This window comes from Lithobates pipiens, unplaced genomic scaffold, assembly GCF_037356315.1.
Source record: "Lithobates pipiens isolate NorthernLeopardFrog02 unplaced genomic scaffold, aLitPip1_a1.2 Scaffold_3, whole genome shotgun sequence".
Taxonomy (NCBI): Eukaryota; Metazoa; Chordata; class Amphibia; order Anura; family Ranidae; genus Lithobates; species Lithobates pipiens.
In genome coordinates, this window is record NW_027507790.1 from 102,210,209 (window position 1) to 102,230,204 (window position 19,996).

General features: G+C 45.1%; 1 long non-coding RNA gene across 1 annotated transcript; it reads left to right on the plus strand.

Annotated features, from left to right (window-relative positions):
* Window positions 1-2,864: 2,864 nt before the first annotated feature.
* On the plus strand, window positions 2,865-17,139 carry LOC143940599 (uncharacterized). Its single transcript, XR_013263897.1, has 2 exons — window positions 2,865-2,947; window positions 10,547-17,139. It is a non-coding gene; the product is annotated as an uncharacterized LOC143940599 (long non-coding RNA).
* The last annotated feature ends 2,857 nt before the right edge of the window (window positions 17,140-19,996 follow it).

A 19,996-nucleotide genomic window follows, 5' to 3' on the forward strand; every position in this document is an offset into this window, starting at 1 on the left:
ACCTTTTGTAAACCATAAAATGTAAAATATGACATATTGCCTGAATGGTGATATTTAAAGAGGAAGTAAACTCTTCCACTCTGATGCTTCTTTTCATTTAGTCCATTATAATAAGTAATTATCAAACTATAGCCACTGTAATCCAGCCCAAATCACATATTACTTACTGTTTAAAGAAACTTTAAAAAAACTTGTTTCCAGGGGTTATGCAGCACCATCTTAAGTGTTGTTTTCTGAGTCCACAGTGGAGTGTATTTCCGCCCTTACATTGAGCACTTCCTGTACTGTTAACCAAGCCTCCTTCTCAATCCAACGTTTCTATGGCAACCCTGCTTCCCTGTTCATAGCTGACTTGTTTATTTCATAGTATTTACTTGTGCTGATTACCTAGTGTTTGCCTGTATGAGTCCTATCAGCTTCAGCTGATAAGACTGCAGTACTGCTGTCCCATTCCCTGGTTTACACTGTATGTCATGTAACATGGTCACATGGTATGTAGAAGGAAGCTCTGAGTGATTACCAGACTCCTGGGAGTTCAGTTCTGTGTGCCGTAGGAAGTCCTGATAACAGATAGATAAGACATAGAGAGTGTGCCATAAATCAGGGGAGATCTGGGCATGCTCAGTGACATTTTTCTAAAGAACAAAAAGGATTACAACAATACTAAGCAAGTAAGGAGATATCTACAAGCAGTGCTCATAAGGGGTTTTTATGCTGATTTACATGGGACAAAGTTGTGGGGGAGGGTTTACAACCACTTTAAAGTGTTTTGACACATTTGATATATCTTTATCTCACTCATAAGATGCTCCGTGGTAGTGTTCGCTTATTCTAGTTCTTAATGCCCTTGTAGTGCGCCCTACATATTGTAGTTGGCATAATACACGTTCCACCACATATACCACATTGATAGTTCCACAATTAATATAATCTTGTAATTTAAAGCTCTTGCCTGTGGAACCTGAATGTACTACATCTGATTTTTTAGAATGTTTGGTGCAAAACCTACAGGTATTAGCACCATAAGCATAAGAGCCTGTGGTGTGTAACCATGTTTTTCTATAAGCCTCTGATTGGAACATGCTTGGAGAAAATAAATCTCCCAATGTGCTGGCTCTTCTGCTGGAAAACCTACGCCCTGTTTCCAAAATAGAGATAAGGTCTTTGTGTATGTATAAGATAGGAAGATGTTTAGGTATAATGCTAGTAATTTTATTAAAGCGGTTCTTCACCCTAAAGGGGAAGTTCCACTAGTAATATCCCCCCCCCCTCCGGTGCCACAATCGGCACCTTTCGGGGGGAGGGGGGTGCAGTTACCTGGATAATCCAGGTTACTGCACCCACTTCCGGCCAGACCGCCGCAGACCCCGCATCGCTCCGCCCCCCCCGTTGTGTTCTGGGAAACACACAGTTCCCAGAGACACAGCGGGGAACCAGCGCAGCGCGACTCGCGCATGCGCAGTAGGGAACCGGGCAGTGAAGCCCTCATGCTTCACTTCCTGATTCCCTGACAGAGGATGGCGGCGGTGGCTGCAGCGAGACGAGCGATTGCTCGTCATCTGCCGCCGACATCGCTGGAACCTGCGACAGGTAAGTGTGATATTATTAAAAGTCAGCAGCTGCAATATTAGTAGCTGCTGGCTTTTAATATTTTTTTTTTTAGGTGCAGCTCCTCTTTAAATTCACATGAGTACATAGTGAGAAAAGTAGTGGGATGATTTTTAACAGTTTAAAAAAAAAAACAAGATTTGTTCAAAAGAGTTCTCCTGTCTCTATTATTGGCTATAACTATGGCTCTATGTATATACTGTTTATTATATCTATGTGCTTGCAACCAAGAGGATACCACATTGCATTCATCTGTAAAATGTTCCAGAGTTAAACAGTTGTGTTTAGTCCTAATAAATGAAGCCACAGCCACTGCCTGTATAGTATGCGAGGGGTGACAGCTGGAAGCTAGCAGTAGTGAATTACCTGCACATGTCTTACAATAAGTTCTGATACTTATATCACCTGAAGAGTTAAAACCTTGCAAATATCCCCAAAATGTATATTATTGCATTGGAACTCATGACTGAATTCCAAATTCAAATGATTATGCCGCGTACACACGAGCGGACTGTATGGCATACTTAGTCCGTCGAAACACATTTCAGCGGACAATCCGCTCGTGTGTGGGCTTCAGCTGACTTTTTCAGCGTGCAGTCCGGCGTACTAAGAATTTCGGATTTTTCGAAATTCTGTCCGTCGTACTTTGGTTTCAGCGGACAATCCGCTCGTCAGTATGCTAGTTCAACGGACTAAGAATGGCGCTTGCCCAGAAAGGATTTACACGGCGGAAGGGTGCTTTGCTGTGTCTTGGACTTCCTATTTCTAGTCCCATCGTACGTGTGTACACGTCATCGCGCAAGCTTTCGACGGACTGTTTGTGCATCCGTGTGTGGTCAAGTCCATTCAGTCGAAAGTACGACGGACTGTCCGTCGGATTGTATGACGAACTAAGTATGCCATACAGTCCGCTCGTGTGTACGTGGCATTAGAATTAACAAAACTGAAAAAAGGGGCAACTTCTTCACTGGTACCTTCCCATATCATGATCAGGTCATCTATGTAGCAACCATACCACTTGATATAGGCCATAAAAGGGTTAGCTAATAAAAACAGGTATTTTTCCTCCCACCAGCCCATGTATAAATTGGCCATCGAGGGGGGAAATTTAGCTCCCATCAAAGCACCTTTGCACTGTAGATAAAAGATGTTATCAAACACAAAAAAATGTGTTTTAATAAAAAAATCTACAGTGAGGACTGTAGCACTAATGTTAGTGACCTCTCGCTTTTCTCTTCTCTTCCCTACCAACGTCAGCAGGGAATCTCCGCTATAGTGCTCGGAGTGAGAAGGAGAACAGCGGGAGGTAACGCGAGTGCCCAGCGGTGTTGCAAATAAGGTATTTTGCACAATACTTTTACACAAATACACACACTGCACAATATATAATCCTGTAACAGAGCGAATTACAGGAACTCTTAACCCATTCCCGACCAGCTGCCACAGTTGTACTGCGGCATTTTGGCTCCCCTGGGCGAACCGATGTAACTGTACGTCGGTTCGCCTGTTGACCACTAGGGGACGAGCTGCTGTCGCAATGACTGCCGGACACCCGCAATCGCTCCACACAGAGACAGAATGGAGATCTGTCAAGGTAAACAGACAGATCTCCGTGCTGGCAGGGGTGAGGAGAGCGATCTGTTGTTCATACTAAGTATGAAAAATGATCGGTCTCCTCATCCAGTCAGTCCCCTCCCCCTACAGTTAGAATCACTCCCTGGGGAACACAGTTAACCCCTTGATTGCCCCCTAGTGTTAACATCGGATGTTCGCATTGCACCCACGATCTGCTGATCACCGGTGCAATGCTATGCAGCATCCTGGTAAAAAAGTAAATAAATAAATGCACATTTTGTTACCTGCAAAAAAGATGTGCATTTATTTTTATTTTTTTTACAAAGGTGAACTTATCTTTTAAAGTGAGATTCCAGTTGTGTTAAATTGTTACTAAACCCAGGACCCTACATTCACTATATCTGTGTCCCACAGTAGGGATGAGCTTGATGTTCGACTCGAACATTGTGTGGTCGCCCATTCGCCAAACAACATGGGGCATTCATGGGTAATTTGAGCCCTGCGAAACGGGCCATAATGCACTGCGAGATCGCAGTGCATTAGTGTCTGATGATTGGCCAAAGCATGCACCTGACCTGCATGCTTTGGCAGATCACAGTGCGCTCTACGGAGAGAGTCATAATTGGCCAAAAGCAGGGTACCTTTGTCCAATCACGGCTAAGGGGGACTAAGTCCATGCCCCACACTATATAAGGCTGCTTACATAGAAGACGTGCATAGTGTGTGACTGTGGACGGAGATAGATTGAGCTAGATTAGGCAGGCAAGTTAGTTGCAGTGCATTTGATGTATATAGTCAGTCTAGTGTATATAATATATATATATATATATATATATTATATACACATACACTCTGCATTCAGTGTAGCGTATATATGCAGTTAATTTTGTGGTTTACATTATATAATACACTTCAGGCAGTATATATATATATACAGTATCTCACATCTTTTCATGTGACAACACTGAAGAATTGACACTTTGCTACAATGTAAAGCTTGTATAACAGTGTAAATTTGCTGTCCCCTCAAAATAACTCAACACACAGCCATTAATGTCTAAACCGTTGGCAAGAAAAGTGAGTACACCCCTAAGTAAAAATGTCCAAATTAGGCCCAATTAGTGTCATGTGACTTGTTAGGGTTATAATGTCTCAGGTGTGTTAAATTTGGGGTTATCGCTCTCACTTTCTCATACTGGTCACTGGAAGTTCAACATGGCACCTCATGGCAAAGAACTCTCTGAGGATCTGAAAAAAATAATCGTTGCTCTACATAAAGATGGCCTAAGCTATAAGAAGGTTGCCAAGACCCTGAAACTGAGCTGCAGCATTGTGGCCAAAACCATGCAGCGGTTTAACAGGACAGGTTCCACTCAGAACAAGCCTCGCCATGGTCGACCAAAGAAGATGAGTGCACGTGCTCATCGTCATTTTCAGAGGTTGTCTTTGGGAAATAGATGTATGAGTGCTGCCAGCATTGCTACAGAGGTTGAAGAGGTGGGGGGGTCAGCCTGTCAGTGCTCAGACCATACGCCGCACACTGCATCAAAATTGGTCTGCAGGACTGTCATCCCAGAAGGAAGCCTGTTCTAAAGATTATGCACAAAACAGCTCGCAAACAGTTTGCTGAAAACAAGCAGACTAAGGACATTGGTCTGATGAGACCAAGATAAACTTATTTGGTTCAAATGGTGTCAAGCGTGTGTGGCGGCAGCCGGGTGAGGAGTACAAAGACAAGTGTGTCTTCCTACAGTCAAGCATAGTGGTGGGAGTGTCATGGTCTGGGGCTGCATGAGTGCTGCCAGCACTGGGGAGCTACAGTTCATTGAGGGAACCATTAATGCCAACATGTACTGTGAAATACTGAAGCAGAGCATGATCCCCTCCTGTTGCAGACTGGGCCGCAGGGCAGTATTCCAACATGATAACAATCCCAAACACACCTCTAAGATGACCACTGCCTTGCTAAAGAAGCTGAGGGTAAAGGTGATGGACTGGCCAAGCATGTCTCCAGACCTAAACCCTATTGAGCATCTGTGGGGCATCCTCAAACAAAAGGTGGAGAAGCGCAAGGTCTTTAACATCCACCAGCTCCGTGAAGTCGTCATGGAGGAGGACTCCAGTGGCAGCCTGTGAAGCTCTGGTAAACTCCATGCCCAAGAGGGTTAAGGCAGTGCTAGAAAATAATGGTGGCCACACAAAATATTGACACTTTGGGCCCAATTTGGACATTTTCACTTAGGGATGTACTCACTTTTGTTGCCAGAGGTTTAGACATTAATGGCTATATTGAGTTATTTTGAGGGGACAGCAAATTTAAACTGTTATACAAGCTGTACACCCACTACTTTACATTGTAGCAAAGTGTCATTTCTTCAGTGTTGTCACATAAAAAGACAGGATAAAATATTTACAAAAATGTGAGCGGTGTACTCACTTTTGAGAGATACTGTATATACAGTCTAATAAATATATATATGTACACTATGCATTCAGTGTAGCCTATATATACAGTGCATTCGGTGGTGTACAGTTTCTAATATTTTGCAGGCGGTGTACACAGTATATAACACAGTGTAGTGTGCTGTGAAAAGAACAAATCCCCATCATGTCCATAAGGCCATCAAGAAGAGGCAGACATTCACAGGCCACTAAAAGAGGGCAAGCAGCCTACAGTCAACGGTGGTGGTCATGGACATGGTGCATCCTCTGCAGGTGGACGTGGGGCACGTTTGTTCTTTTTTCTGCTGCTAGCCGTGTTATTGAGCCACAACTTGCAGAAGAGTTGGTGGAGTGGAAAACAAAGCCCTCCTCATCCTTGGTCACCCAGGCTCATAGTAGTTTGCCTTCCAACACAGCTGCCAAAGTGGCCTATTCCACCGGCTCCTTGTCCACAGTACACCTTTCGTAGCCCCACCATCATGGTCCCCAGAATTATTCGACCAAAGTGTCAGTTACATGCTGCTGGAGGATGGGCAGCAATTTGAAGGCTCCAATGTTGGTTTCCAGGTGGAGGAAGGGAGTAACGTGAGCCTAGAGAGAGGGGATGCCACAGAAGGATAAGAAACTGGCAGTCATTCCCCAAGCTGCAGCATACTGCCAAGTTTGCTCCCATGACGAGGAGGGAGGGAATGATGAGGTCACTGACCGTACTTGGGTGCCTGAGAGAAGAGAGGAGGAAATGGGGAGGAGGCGGCGCAACTCCAACAAGGCAGGATGTCCTCCAGGGTTCAGCTTAAGAGCAGCCACCCTGTTGCATCACACCGCAGAGCTCCACAGGTGCAGGGCACTGCTGACTACCTCTGACTTTTAAAAGTTCCTTAGTGTGGAGGTTTTTCAACACGTGTGCAGCAGATTGCACTGTTGTTATTTGAAACCTATGTCTGAAGCGGATCAAGCGTGGCCAGAACAGCAGCCGCTTGGGCACCACATGCTTGACCAGACATTTGACGACCTGCCATGCAGTCCATTGGCAGCAACACCTGAAGGACCCACATCATAGAAAAAGGCAGATTTCTCCTTGCTCCTTATCTTTGATCTCAAACCCTCCTATACTTCCAGTCCTCTCAAAAATCTGCACAGAGAGGAATGAAGGTATAGCAATAGGTGTCACAAATACTTGCAGCCAATCTGTTAGCAGTACACCACCAGTTGATTTCAGCAGGGAAATTTCCCTACCCAAGATGCTGAACAGTAAAAAGAAATTCGGTCCCAGCCATCCACATGCTCAGTGTCTAAATGCTAGCTTGACCAAATTGCTAGCACTGCAACTGCTGCCTTTTCCAGCTGGTTAGACAGGGCAGTCAGCAGTAAGGTTCATATTACCACTGACTCATGGTCCAGCAGGCATGGGCAGGGATGTTACCTTTCCTTCACGGCACACTGGGTAACTCTGCTGGCAGCTGCAAAGGATGCAGGACAGGGTTCAGTGTTGGAGCTTGTTCCACCACCATGCCTCCAAAAAGCTAGTGATGATTCTGCCAAAACATCTGTATGCTCCCCTCCCTCCTCTTCTTCCTCTATGGCCTCTTCTGCAGAATTGTCCTCTGAACCAGCAGTACTCCCAAAACGATCAAGGGGCTACGCAAGCAGTCAGGCAAAAAGATGTCATGCGGTGCTTGAGTTGGTCTGCCTAGGGGACAGGAGCCACAGTGGGGCAGAGATTCTGTCACCTCTGCAGGGGCAGGCTCAGAGGTGGTTAATGCCACACCAGATTCAGCCAGGAATGGTTGTATGTGACAATGGCACCAACCTTCTCTCCGCCCACTGACACAAACACTTGAACCGTGTTTGGTACACGCCCTGAATTTGGTAGTGCAGCGTTTCATGATCAGGTCCCCAGGCTTACAATATCTGAGGCAGGCCAGAAAAGTCTGTGGTAATTTCCTCCAGTCATACAATGCCAGAGCTCGGCTGGCAGACATTCAAAGTGAATTCAACCTGTTCATCAACCGCCTCATATGTGACATGCCCACCAGGTGGAACTCAATGTTGGCACTTGGCAATACTGCAGCGGCTACAAACACAGCAGAGGGGCCATCAACGAGGGCCTATGCGAGTGTGGCACTAGGACAGGGTCAGGGGAGCTTGGCTTATTTTTCCAAAGCCAGTGGATACTGATCAAGGATGCATGCACTGTCCTGTCACCATTTGCGGAGGCCACAAGAATGGTGAGCAGCAACAATGTATGCATCAGTGACACTGTCCCTCTAGTCTTCCTGTTGGAGCACACACTTTGTGGAATTATGGACAGGGCAGTTGAGGCAGAACAGCAGGTAGAAAAGGTGGACTTCTTTTCCTCTCAAGGCCCCCTTTATCCAGACAGCATTCCTGTGGGTCCGCTAAACACACAGAAAGAAGAGGAGGAGGATTGTGTCAGCATGGATGTTTGGAGGATAACACATAGCAGTCTTCAAGGGATGGTTTTCAGTCCCCAGAAACCCAAGGAGTTGTACATGGCTGGGGGGAGGTAGTTACAGATAATGTGATCCTTAGTGACCCAGAGGACTCAGAATCGAATGCCTCTGCAAACTTACACTGCATGGCCTCCCTGATTCTGCAAAGCCTGCAAAAGGACCCTAGGATTTATGGTATTAAGGAGAGGGATCATTACTGGCTGGCAACCCTTCTTGATTCATGTTTCAAGTTTAAGGTTGCAGAACTCATCCTGCCTACGCAGAGGGAGCAGAGGATGAAACATCTTCAGGAGGCCTTGCAGAAAAGTTTGTGTAACTCATTTCCAGACCCTAGGAGGATACCATTTCCTGGTGCTGGACAACGTGTTTCTGAGCTTTGTTCAGTCAGAGGAAGAGTGGTGGAGAAGGTGGCCGGCTAACCAATGCCTTTAAACAACTTTACAGTCTTAAGCACCAAGGTCTGAATGGTTCCAGCAACCATCGCCAGCATTATATGGTGCAGGAATATCTAGGGGCAAGAGCAGACTTGGAGACCTTTCAACAGAGCATCCACTGCGTTACTGGGTCTTGAGGTTGGCCAGAACTTGCTCAATATACAATTGAGCTACTGGCCTGTCCTGCATCCAGTGTGCTTTCTGAATGCACATTCAGTGCTGCTGGAGGGTTTGTAACGGATCGAAGAGTGTGCCTGTCCACAGACTCTGTTGATAGGCTCACATTTATAAAGATGAATCAGTCCTGGATCAGCAGCTATCAAGCTCCTGATGCTGATGTAACTGAATGAATTTGCTATAGATCTGGGATCCCTTGAAGACTGCCCATTCTGCCTATCCTATCCCTCCTCAATCATGATGATGCTAGCTTCCAACGATATTTTTGGTTTAGGGCACCACCACCACCCAAGGCCCAATTTTTCTGCTGCTGTTTAACAGGGGCATGTAATTACATTTTTTAAAATAATATTTAACAGCAGGGACCGTTCCTGCACCTAACAAGAGTAACTGTGAGGGGTTACAGTGTTCTGGCACCACCAACACCTAAGGCCATATTTTTCAGCAGAGTACATAGTGCAGTCCGTATAGTATATATACTGCAGTTCAGAGTATATAGTGTAGTACGTACAGTATATATACTGCAGTTCAGAGTATATAGTGCAGTCAGTGTAGTATATATAATGTAGTGCAGTGTACAATATATAATATAGTGTACTCAAGGGGCCCTATGACAGAATTAAGAAAAAAATGTCATGGGGAACCAAACCAGGGGTAGACAATGAAGTTGTGGCTGTGGAATCGGGGTAGCGTTCTTCTTTATTTAGTTTGACAGAAAAGCAGTAGTTGTTGGGTGAGAGGTGATCTCGCGCAAAGATTTATGTCTCCTCTAAAGGTAAGTTCCTTAGATTGTGGGTCTTTTAGTTGGAGAAAGCCGCCTTGCTTACAGTGTTGGGGAAGGCCCATAGTATGAGAATGAAAGTTCCTCGAATTTTGCCAGATCCATCGGTATGAGTGTTGAGACCATGAAAGGTTACCATTTGTTGTAGAAACGTGTTTTGGTCTTTTCATGAGAAGTCTGTATTGAGTATGTCTTTGAATAGAAGTTGTAAGATGTCTCTTTTGATTTGTGAGGTGTTTGGGCATATGTTGGATATCCAGTTTTTCAGGATGGCTCTTCTGGTGAGTAGGGGGCATATCAGGGACCAGTCTTTGCTGGATGGGATAGAGTTGAGTGACCAGGGCAGTAGTTGTGGGTCCCAGTGGCCAAAGATAAGGAGCAGGGGGTCTTTGGGCAGTTTCAGCAGGGTCACTTCAAAGATGTAGGAAAGGACTTGATCCCAGAAGATGTAGATGTAGGTGCAAGACCAGAAGTGATGTGTCAGGGAAGGCCTGGGGTGTTGACGTTCCATAGACTTTAACGGTGCTCACAAGTTCGCACACATTTTTTGTCTGTTCGAAAGTTCTGGTGTGAACGGAACCGGGGGGGGGGGGGGGGGCGTTCGGCTCATCCCTATGCCAGAGTACACATAACACAGAAATGCAATTATTTTAGTAAATATATACTGCTAAATACCCTTTCTCATCAGCAGTATATAGCAGTCTTGTGACTTCTATAAGCACTGGTTAAAGCTTGTAGGAGGAGTTTTCACTCTATTCTGATTGTCCTATGAGGCTGCAGGACCACTGACCCTCCATCTGGACAGTGCTGATTAGCCCTGTGTTGATCACATGCACCCTCCCCAGAAAAAAAAACCTCTCTAGCAATAAACACCAAACTGAGCATATGCAGTGCCCCCCAGGCTCTGTTCTATCAGGAGATGGATTGGGGTTTGTGAAAGAAGGGCAGGGTCAGAGAAGACAGTGTTATGGATTGTTTAATACTTTGATTAAATGACTATTTTCTATTATGTCAAGATATATGCTGAATCTCCTTACTCAAAATGCTTCACCTAGAGACCCCCCTCCCATCCGAGTGAGTCCAGGAGTCCACAAGCCATCAGCAGAAAACTTGGATGAAACTGGCCAAGACCCCTTAGATAAGGGTCCTCCAATCTCTGCTTGACAGCACAGAATATACCTGAGATGATGCTTTGCAAACAATGAGTCATCTTCTACTATAAAGGGGGCTATATGCCCAGAACAATAAAGGAAGCTTTTTCACTGAACAGTGGGTGTCAGCGTACTCCTTCTAAACATGCATGCATGGACATTTGAATTAGACCAGGTGCAGATAACTCGGCCAGAAATTTGTCTGGGATCCAAAACAGCTTGGCGCCCAACGTGGGGCTCTCGGGTTGCGAACTGGAGGAACAGCCGACCAAGAGGCCACTGAGGAGGAATCACCACAGGAGGGACAGAGACTGATCAACTCTGAAAATACGGTAAGATATCACATTCATATCTTGCTAGTATATCCCATTCCCGTGTGGGTCCGTCTCTGTGTCCGCGTCGGCTGCCGAAGGTCGCCAAAAGACAGGTAATACTTGCCCGAGGTCCATTATATGAACCTGTATTCCGATTATCTGCAGCCTGTAAGAACATTGTGTTGTTGTATTGTACGAGTCTGTGTTGTTGTGTTGTATGAGTCTGTGATTGTGTTGTATGGGTCTGTGATAAATGATGTATGATGTTAAAAGAGATTGACACACAGCTGGGTCCCAGCTGACGTGGACAAACTCCTTTGGTAAAGGTGTTAGTGCGGTGTAGCACTTCACCCAGAAGGGGGGCGTCAGGGACATGGACAAACTCCTTTGGTAAAGGTGTTAGTGCGGTGTAGCCCTTCACCCAGAAGGGGGCGTCAGGGACGTGGACAAACTCCTTTGGTAAAGGTGTTAGTGCGGTGTAGCATTTCACCCAGAAGGGGGGCGTCAGGGGCATGGATAAACTCCTTTGGTAAAGGTGATGGTGTGGTATAGCACGTCACCCAGAAGGGGGCGTCAGGGACGCAGGTAGCGTGGCTGTGTGGTTGTTATAATTCAAGCATACACATCTATTACAAATCATACAAATGTCATGTTATAATTGTGTTTGTGGATTGATGTTCAGCATTTTTGAAGGAGGTTGGAAGGTCAATTGGGTCTATAGAAAGTGAATGTAGAAAGAGTGGACAGGAACCGATAAGGTGTCCTGAACAAGTGGGAGATTTAGAAGAAACAGAGGGAAGTCAAAATTTGAGGATCTCATTGTTGAATGTTAACTGCTGTACTTATCTGTCTGTTAAATGTCTTGTTGAGGGAAGTGAGTGGTCACGCACTACCCGACCCCTATTCTGTGGCCGTCTTGGATGGGCAGAACCGTGACTGAGTCTACGTTTTGGGAAAACGCATCAGGGGCGACCCAGGTGGCAGTCGAGCATTGTAGACAAAACCTCTCTCTGTCGTACTATCTGTTTTGTCCTCGTTAACTTTGATTGGGATATAGTCTGAACCGGTACCAGGGGACGAATAGAGGAATTGCCAGACCCTTTCAGAATCCAAGGCAACCTCGTGACCCGTCTAAAATCCTGAGCAGACACATAAATATCTCAGTCATCAAGACAGAAAATAATAGGGCAGAAATTGGTTAAGCCAGAGAAAGGGAGAGAGAGAGAGAGAGAGAGAGAGAGAGAGAGAGAGAGAGAAAAAATTAGCGAAGATTTGTGGCATCACCATTCCTCCAGGGGGTAGATTGCAGCCGGAGGAATGGTGGAAAATACTGAAGGAAAAACGAGGGGTGTTACCTGACAATGGTTTACAGAAAACTGAAGAAGCCTAGTATAATGTGTGCAATATTGGAATTTATTTGAAAGTGTGCAATATGATGAAACTTTAGTTACGAGCCTGTCAACATTTTTATAATGCATATCACTGATGGGTCTAGCAAAATAGAATATAAGGCAATGCATATTGTACGTTAGAAGTATCGCTGAGATAAAAGAAATATAAGCCTGGAGAATCATTTTTGAGCATGGCAGAGCATTCTGCAGCTATGCTCCTCACCCCCATCCTTACGCTTCACTGCAAGGAGTGAGGTGCCCCTCCCTTAAGATCCCTGTGTGAGAGACTGTCTGTAGGGATGTTAATGGTTGAAAGGCTGTGAGATTACTGGTATAATGTGATGTTTGCATGTGTGGGATATACAGGACCGGGTTGATTTAGTTATTATTCTAGCAGGCTAGAATATTAAAGGAATTTTGCAAGTTGAGAAAACAGTAGTTAGACAATGAAACAGTACAAAAGAGAATATATGTTTAGAATGGATGTTATGAAGAAATATGCAAATGTAAATGAAAGAAAAGGCTGAGAATGTTTTGATTACTTTAAATGTGGCAAAGACCCTCACAGGAAACAATAGAAGAGATGGAGAGTTTTCTGCAGGAAAACCAGTCTCCTGATGAAAGTTGCTGAGTAATAGGCAGTGGAAAAAAACCCAACTTAGCAGTATGGAGAAATATAGTCAGTTTATGTGAAATTAAAGCTGGAGACGCTCACTGGCCCATCATAGAGAAAAGTCTCTGTGATGTGAGGATTGTCAATGACAATACCTTTAATTCTGGTGTGGAATTCTGTGAGTAGCTGTGTGAGTGGGCAGAGGGCAGACTGGCTGATCAAGCTACAGGTATCCAAGATGTTACGCAAGACAAAACGGAGTCAGTAGAAAAGTTTTACACCAGACTGTCACAAGTTTTTTTCAGATTTGGGATTCATCACCCATAATATGGCACACAGCCAGATGCTGTCTTCAGCCTTTGTGGCAGGCCTCAAGGAGTCAATCTGAAAAGGCCTCACCATGGCCCAGCCGGAGTACTGTGTGCAGCAGCAACAATATCAAAACTCTGGACATCCCACCTTGGAACACCAGGATCTCCTATGCTAGGAATTGGGCAAGCCTGAGTCACTAACCCATGTCAGGGCAACCTCTTCAAAGAACTCAGAAGGCCCATTAGCGAGGGTTACCCTACCCATTGAGGGACATCCAACCGCTTTCCTAAGTGACACAGGTGCAGCCAGAAGCGTGATTAGAGAAAAGGATTTACCTGACCACTCCTACGTTTACAGTATTGACATATCTTGTGTGGGCATAGATGGAACTCCCAGAACTAACCCATTGACCCGCCCCCTACAAGTTGGAAAGTACCCAGACCTTCTGGCTCGATTTTTTTGTCTCTTCCACCTGTCCAATCAATCTCTTGGGAGCAGATGTACTGTCCAGCCTTCAGGCTTCTATTGTCTTCTTTGAAGATGGATCTATTACTGTCTCTTCTCCACTAGATATTAAGGACACTTCTGCTATGGTCCACAGGAGCTGAGGATGTAGGACATTTAAAGGTGCCACCAGTCATGGTGCAGTTGAAACTTGGAGCTCCCCTGCCCTGGAAACCCTCTAAAGTTATCCCAATCTGCAAATCTATTTCACAGCATGTCAAAGCCCTCATGTCAAATGGCGCCCTGATACCCTGTACATCTCCATACAGCCCACTTCTGTTCCCTGTGAAGAAGAGAACCCCTAAGGGAGAACCAGACATGTACAGAATGATCCAGGACCTCCAAGCAGATAATGAAGCTACGGTCCGGAAGCCTCCTTACTGATGCAACCCATTTATGATGCATGAAGTCTGAGCCCTTCCAAATGTCCTCAGAGGCAATATCCAACTTCGAGGCCCTCAAACAAGCCATTTCATTATCTCCGGTTTTAGGGCTTCCAGACTACGAAAAAATGTTCAAGCTCTTTGTATCCGAACGTCTGGAACATTGCTGCCATACTCAATCAGATCCAGCCAAAAAATCTGTCCACTGCCAGACATTTGAGACTCCAATGTTCCCTCCTTCTACCGGACAACATTACTCTATTACATTGTCAAACACTGAACCCTTCAACCCTTTTTCCACTTCCCGAGGGGGGAATAGAGGAGGAGCCACCCCATGACTGTTTTCAATGAATGCGGCTGGAAACCACACATATTCCCAATGTGAGTGAAATACCCCTGCATAATTCAGACCTAACACGGTTCTACAAGCTGAAGCCTTACCACCGGGGATGTCTGCAAAGGAGACAGAGCGGCAAGCACTCACTACAGCAACAACTGGCAGAGGGAAAAAGAGCCAACATTCATACAGACTCAAGATATGCTTTTAGCATTGTCCATAACTTTGGTGTTATCTGGAAGGCCAAAGGATTCCTGACAGCTGCAGGAGCACCTGTGAAACAGTCCAGCTATCAATGACCTAATGGACGCCTTACTTCTCCGAACCCAAGTGGCTATTTTGAAAGTAAAAGCACACGGCAAACTGAACTCGAAGGAAGCCAGAGGCAATCATCTAGCAGATTCAACTGCCAAACAGGCAGCCAGAGGTCCACGAGAAGTGGAAAGTAGAGTGGTAGAAGACCACCCCGTGCTTGCTCTACAGACTGTCCCAGTGGACAGAGTTTATCTGAAAGAACTACAAGAAGCAGCAAGTCTGGATGAGAAGGAAAGCTGGAAGCAGAGGGGAGCAACCCTCAAGGATGGACTATTCGAGTGCAACAAGAAGCCTTGCTTACCCAGGAATATGTACTCAGGTGTGGTACAATGGGCACATGGAGCTGCCCATCTGTCAAAGACTCTTATGAATGTAGCTTTAGGAATCACTCCACTGACTAGCAACTTCTGTAAGTCATACACCATTTGTGCAAAGTGTAACCCGGGATGCACAGAGAGGATGCCGCAGAAACACTGGGCAAAGCCCTTGTACCCTTTCCAGCAGATACAAATTGACCACATCCAAATGCCAAAGATTGGTTGATTTGAGTACACCTTAGTAGTTTCACACACCCTACCACCACCAGAGTACCGGGGAGGTAGAAAGAAAGAATGACACATTAAAGACTTGAATGTTAAAAATGGCCCAAGAGACTGGTATGCATTGGCTGGACAGCCTGCCCATTGCCCTGTTCAGCATCAGATACACACCAAGGGGAGAACACTCACCTACCCCCTTATGAGATTTTGTTTGATTTAGCCCCTAGGCTTGGTTGTTATTTTCCACAGTTATAATTGCAGTATGATGTGTTGACTAATTATGTAACCGCATTATCACGAGAATTAACCCGAATACGTGTCCAGGTGTTTTCTTCCATTCCAGATCCTGAATTAGATACAGGAACACACCAACTACTACCTGGAGATTGGGTGCTGGTAAAGACATTTGTGGGAAAAAGGTCTCTTGAACCCAGATATGATGGTCCCTTCCAGGTGCTGCTGACCACAAGCAAATCTGTAAAGTTGGCTGGGAAAAACACTTGAATCCACCCCTTCCATTGTAATAAAGTCCCAAATCCGGAGGACAAGACATTGACTGCACCATGATGTCTACATTGTATATCCTTTTTCTGTTAAATCTGGTGAGAGCCCAACAGGTGGCTATCACTAAGAGGAGTTCTCCTGAGGGAAGTTTTGACCCACATGTGTATATAGATGCCATAGCGGTCCCGAATGAATTTAAAGCCGAGACCAAGTAAAGGCAGGTTTTGAGTCTTTGATTCCCATAATCACTGTCAACAAAAATGTAGACTGGATAAATTACATATATTACAACCAGCAGTGGTTTGTAAATTACACTAGAGACGCCCTACAGGGGATTGCTGACCAATTAGCACCCACATCTTACATGACATTTCAGAATAGGATGGCCTTGGACATGATTTTAGCGGAGAAGGGGGGCTGTTTGTAAAATGATAGAAGGTACAGGGACATGCTATACATACATACCTGACAACACCGGTCCAAATGGTAAGGTCACCCTGGCCATAAAATGTTGAAAAGCCTATCAGTAGAGCTGAAGAATAATTTGGGTATAGAACAGCCAAGAGACCAGTGGATTGGGTGGTTGGAAGAAGACCTTGGCTCGGATAGGTACTGTAATATTAGTTATTCTGGTCTTTCTAGCTACTATAGTATGTTGTGTTATTCCATGTGTAAAGAAATTCCTAGGCAAAACAGTTGACCAATCGACCCTAGTGATGATGCAGCAGGACGCAGAAGATGAGGACTATGAAAGCCCTATGCCCCATTACAGTCCCTCCCCATATCTACAAATTATAAGATCATTCAGCCATAGGGATAGCATCTGACTTCCACATGTGCAAAGACTGTGTCAAGGGGGGTGATGGGCTAGCCATCAACCGTCTAACGTACAGCAAGAAAAAAGTTCCAAGGCACATGAGGACAGATGACTTAGACCACCTACTAGGGACAGAATAGGAAATAGACATTTCAAGGGGGGACTGTTATGGATTGTTTAATACTTTGATTAAATGACTATTTTCTATTATGTCAAGATATATGCTGAATCTCCTTACTCAAAATGCTTCACCTAGAGACCCCCCTCCCATCCGAGTGAGTCCAGGAGTCCACAAGCCATCAGCAGAAAACCTGGATGAAACTGGCCAAGACCCCTTAGATAAGGGTCCTCCAATCTCTGCTTGACAGCACAGAATACACCTGAGATGATGCTTTGCAAACAATGAGTCATCTTCTACTATAAAGGGGGCTATATGCCCAGAACAATAAAAGAAGCTTTTTCACTGAACAGTGTGTGTCAGCGTACTCCTTCTAAACATGCATGCATGGACATTTGAATTAGACCAGGTACAGATAACTCGGCCAGAGATTTGTCTGGGATCCAAAACAACAGGATCAAACCGCCTTTTTACACAATGCAGGGGATTAATATAGCCTCATATAACTTTTTAGAAATCTGCAAAATCCCATGCAACCCCTTTGGGGCTTCTATTTCAACTACAAACTTTAAAGGTGCAGGGGGCTCCTCACCACCAACACCCCATATGAGATCTAATTGTTTCAGGGGTGAGGGGCATCCCCCAGTTCACCTCATTGCTTGTTATTAGAGTTGAACAACATATAGGCTGTGTTAATGCATAGTGTAGGATACTGGAACGCAAGTACAGAGAATAAGAGTATATATGAGCAAAATGCTAACTAGCAAGGGTAAGACCCAAAAGCCATAACCTGGAGAGTGGTTTCCTATTTAGTGTCAAACTTCGGTGATGCCCAGTTAGGAAAATAATCAGTGGATCAAAAGTAAGAAAGCTTGGATTTTAACTCGTGGGATGATGTTAAACTATCTAAGAATATTCTTACTCCATTCATTACAGGTTGTTCCCTAATTATTGTGATATAGGTTTTGATCATTAACTGGACCTGCTCTGTAATATGTCTGACCATAGAAACCTGTTGATGTTTAGACAGGAAGAGAGGGGTGAGGGTAGGTAGAGTAAAGGAAGAAAAGAGGAGGAAATATAGAATCAGAAGAAAAGGGGATAGAAAAGGAGACTAGAAAGATGTTCTACTGGGGAGCCCTGGTAGCTAGTTTCGGACCAGATTGCAGTGTCCGATATGGGTATATGTATGTAATCAGCCCATGGTCTCCAGATGGTCTCAAACTTCTGGGATGTATCTTTTAAAATACTGACCATCTTTTCCTGAGATACTATGCGTGAGATGAGATTACTGGAGACTGTGGGTTGCTTCCACACTTTAGCTACCGTCAATTTGGCTCCTAAACGGATTAAGTGAACAAGTCTCTGCTTGTTTTTTGGAATTTTCTCTGGTGAGAAATTAAGCAAGGCAATGTGAGGGGACTTGGGAATAGGTACGCCTGTGGTTTGTTTGATCATTGTAAAGATTCTGTCCCAAAATCCTCTTATTTTTGGGCATTCCCACCAAATATGCAGCATTGAGCCAGCGTGTGCACATCCCCTGAAGCACAGAGGTGAGGTTGATGGGTATAATTTCGCTAGTCTAGTGGGGACGAGATACCATCTGGTTAAAACTTTTAGATCTGCCTCCATGTGGTATGTGTTAAGGATGCCTTGATTTGACCATGCTATCATGTTATGCCATATATCCAAGTCTCAGTCTTGGTTGAGATCTTTTTCCCAGGCCAACATATAGCTTGTTTAAGAATGTGTTGTTGCCAGTGACTCATATATAACTGTGATCCCTCCTCTTTGCTCCGTATTCTGTCCGCACCAAAGTTTATACGGCGTGATAATGGGTGGCAAGGGCTTAGATTTCCAAATAAAATTTAGGTAGTGAGATATCTGTTGGAATCTAAATCATTCTGCCGATGCCATTTGGAGTGTCTTGATGCAGTGGTTTAGGGTGAGCGGGCCTGAGGATTTAAAGAAATGGCCTATTCTGTTCCAACCACCACTGAAATGCCCTGATGTTCAAGCCTGGTGGGAATTGGGGATTGTGGTAGCTAGTGGATGGATAGGAGATATTAATTTGGGGGTGGGTTTTAAGCTTGTCCCAGAGGGTAAGGGAATGAGACAATGTTGGATCCAGTATTGCAGGACGTTGTTTGAGGTGTATCCACATCAGAAAATCCAGTGTATATCGCAGAACTGCTGCTTTTTCCATGTGCACCCAATGAGGCTTAGCCTTTTGAGTAGATAGTTGATATTTGGGCTAGCTGAGAGGCCTAGTAGTACCATAAAAGGTTTGGCAACCCCAGCCCTCCTTTTTTGCGGGCTCTGAATAACCAATGTTTTATAAAGTGGCAGGGTTATAGTTTTAGCCCCGGAGTATATCCCTTTTTTTATGCATGCTAATATTCTGCTGCTTTGGTAGCTGCAGCTTGAAATTGCATGCCATTGCTCAATCTGTCATCTACTAGGACCCCTAGATCCTTGTTCATCCTTGATTCCCCCAGAGGTTTTCCTCCTAGTGAGTAGTTTGTATTTATGTTTTTTGCTCAGTGTGTCTCTGAGTCTGGCTCCCTTCACATACCTTCAGTGATGCCTCTCCCGACATAGGATCTCCTAGCACGTCGGAGAGCTCCTCCTCTTCACTTTACTGGCCTGTCAGCTGACTTTCTCCTCAAGTTTCTGCCTCTTGACATGGCATCTGTCTGCAGCAATGGGCAGAGAGGACAAGCAGGCAGTCTTCTATGTGAGTGTGTGTATGGCAGTCACAGTAAGTGCTCAGCCACAGTGCACTCCTGACTCCCATCATTGGCTCTAACTAAAATAATCAGCTGGCTGTGGTGGCAGGCAGTGGCAGCAGATGGGCTCCCACAATGGCAGAACTCCAGGTCCTGGTCGCAAGTTTGACCTTTGCGACCCTTGTGGTTTCCCTCACTGGGTTAGATTAGACTCAGTATCTCTACTCACAGTCAGACTGCCACTTCAGACTGTAGAGCAGCTTCTATGCAGCACAATCACTTATGCAGCCACCAGAACTTGCTGCAGAGTAACTTCTGCCTCGCTCTCCAAGACACCCTCCAGCAGGAAGCTTTAGGCCCCAGGCTTGGGCTCATCTACAATATGGCACATTCTACCCAGGCAGCAGGGCCAGGAGGACCAATGACACAGCCGCATACATATCACCAAGCAGAGCCTGGGAGGCAAGAAAGCTTTCCA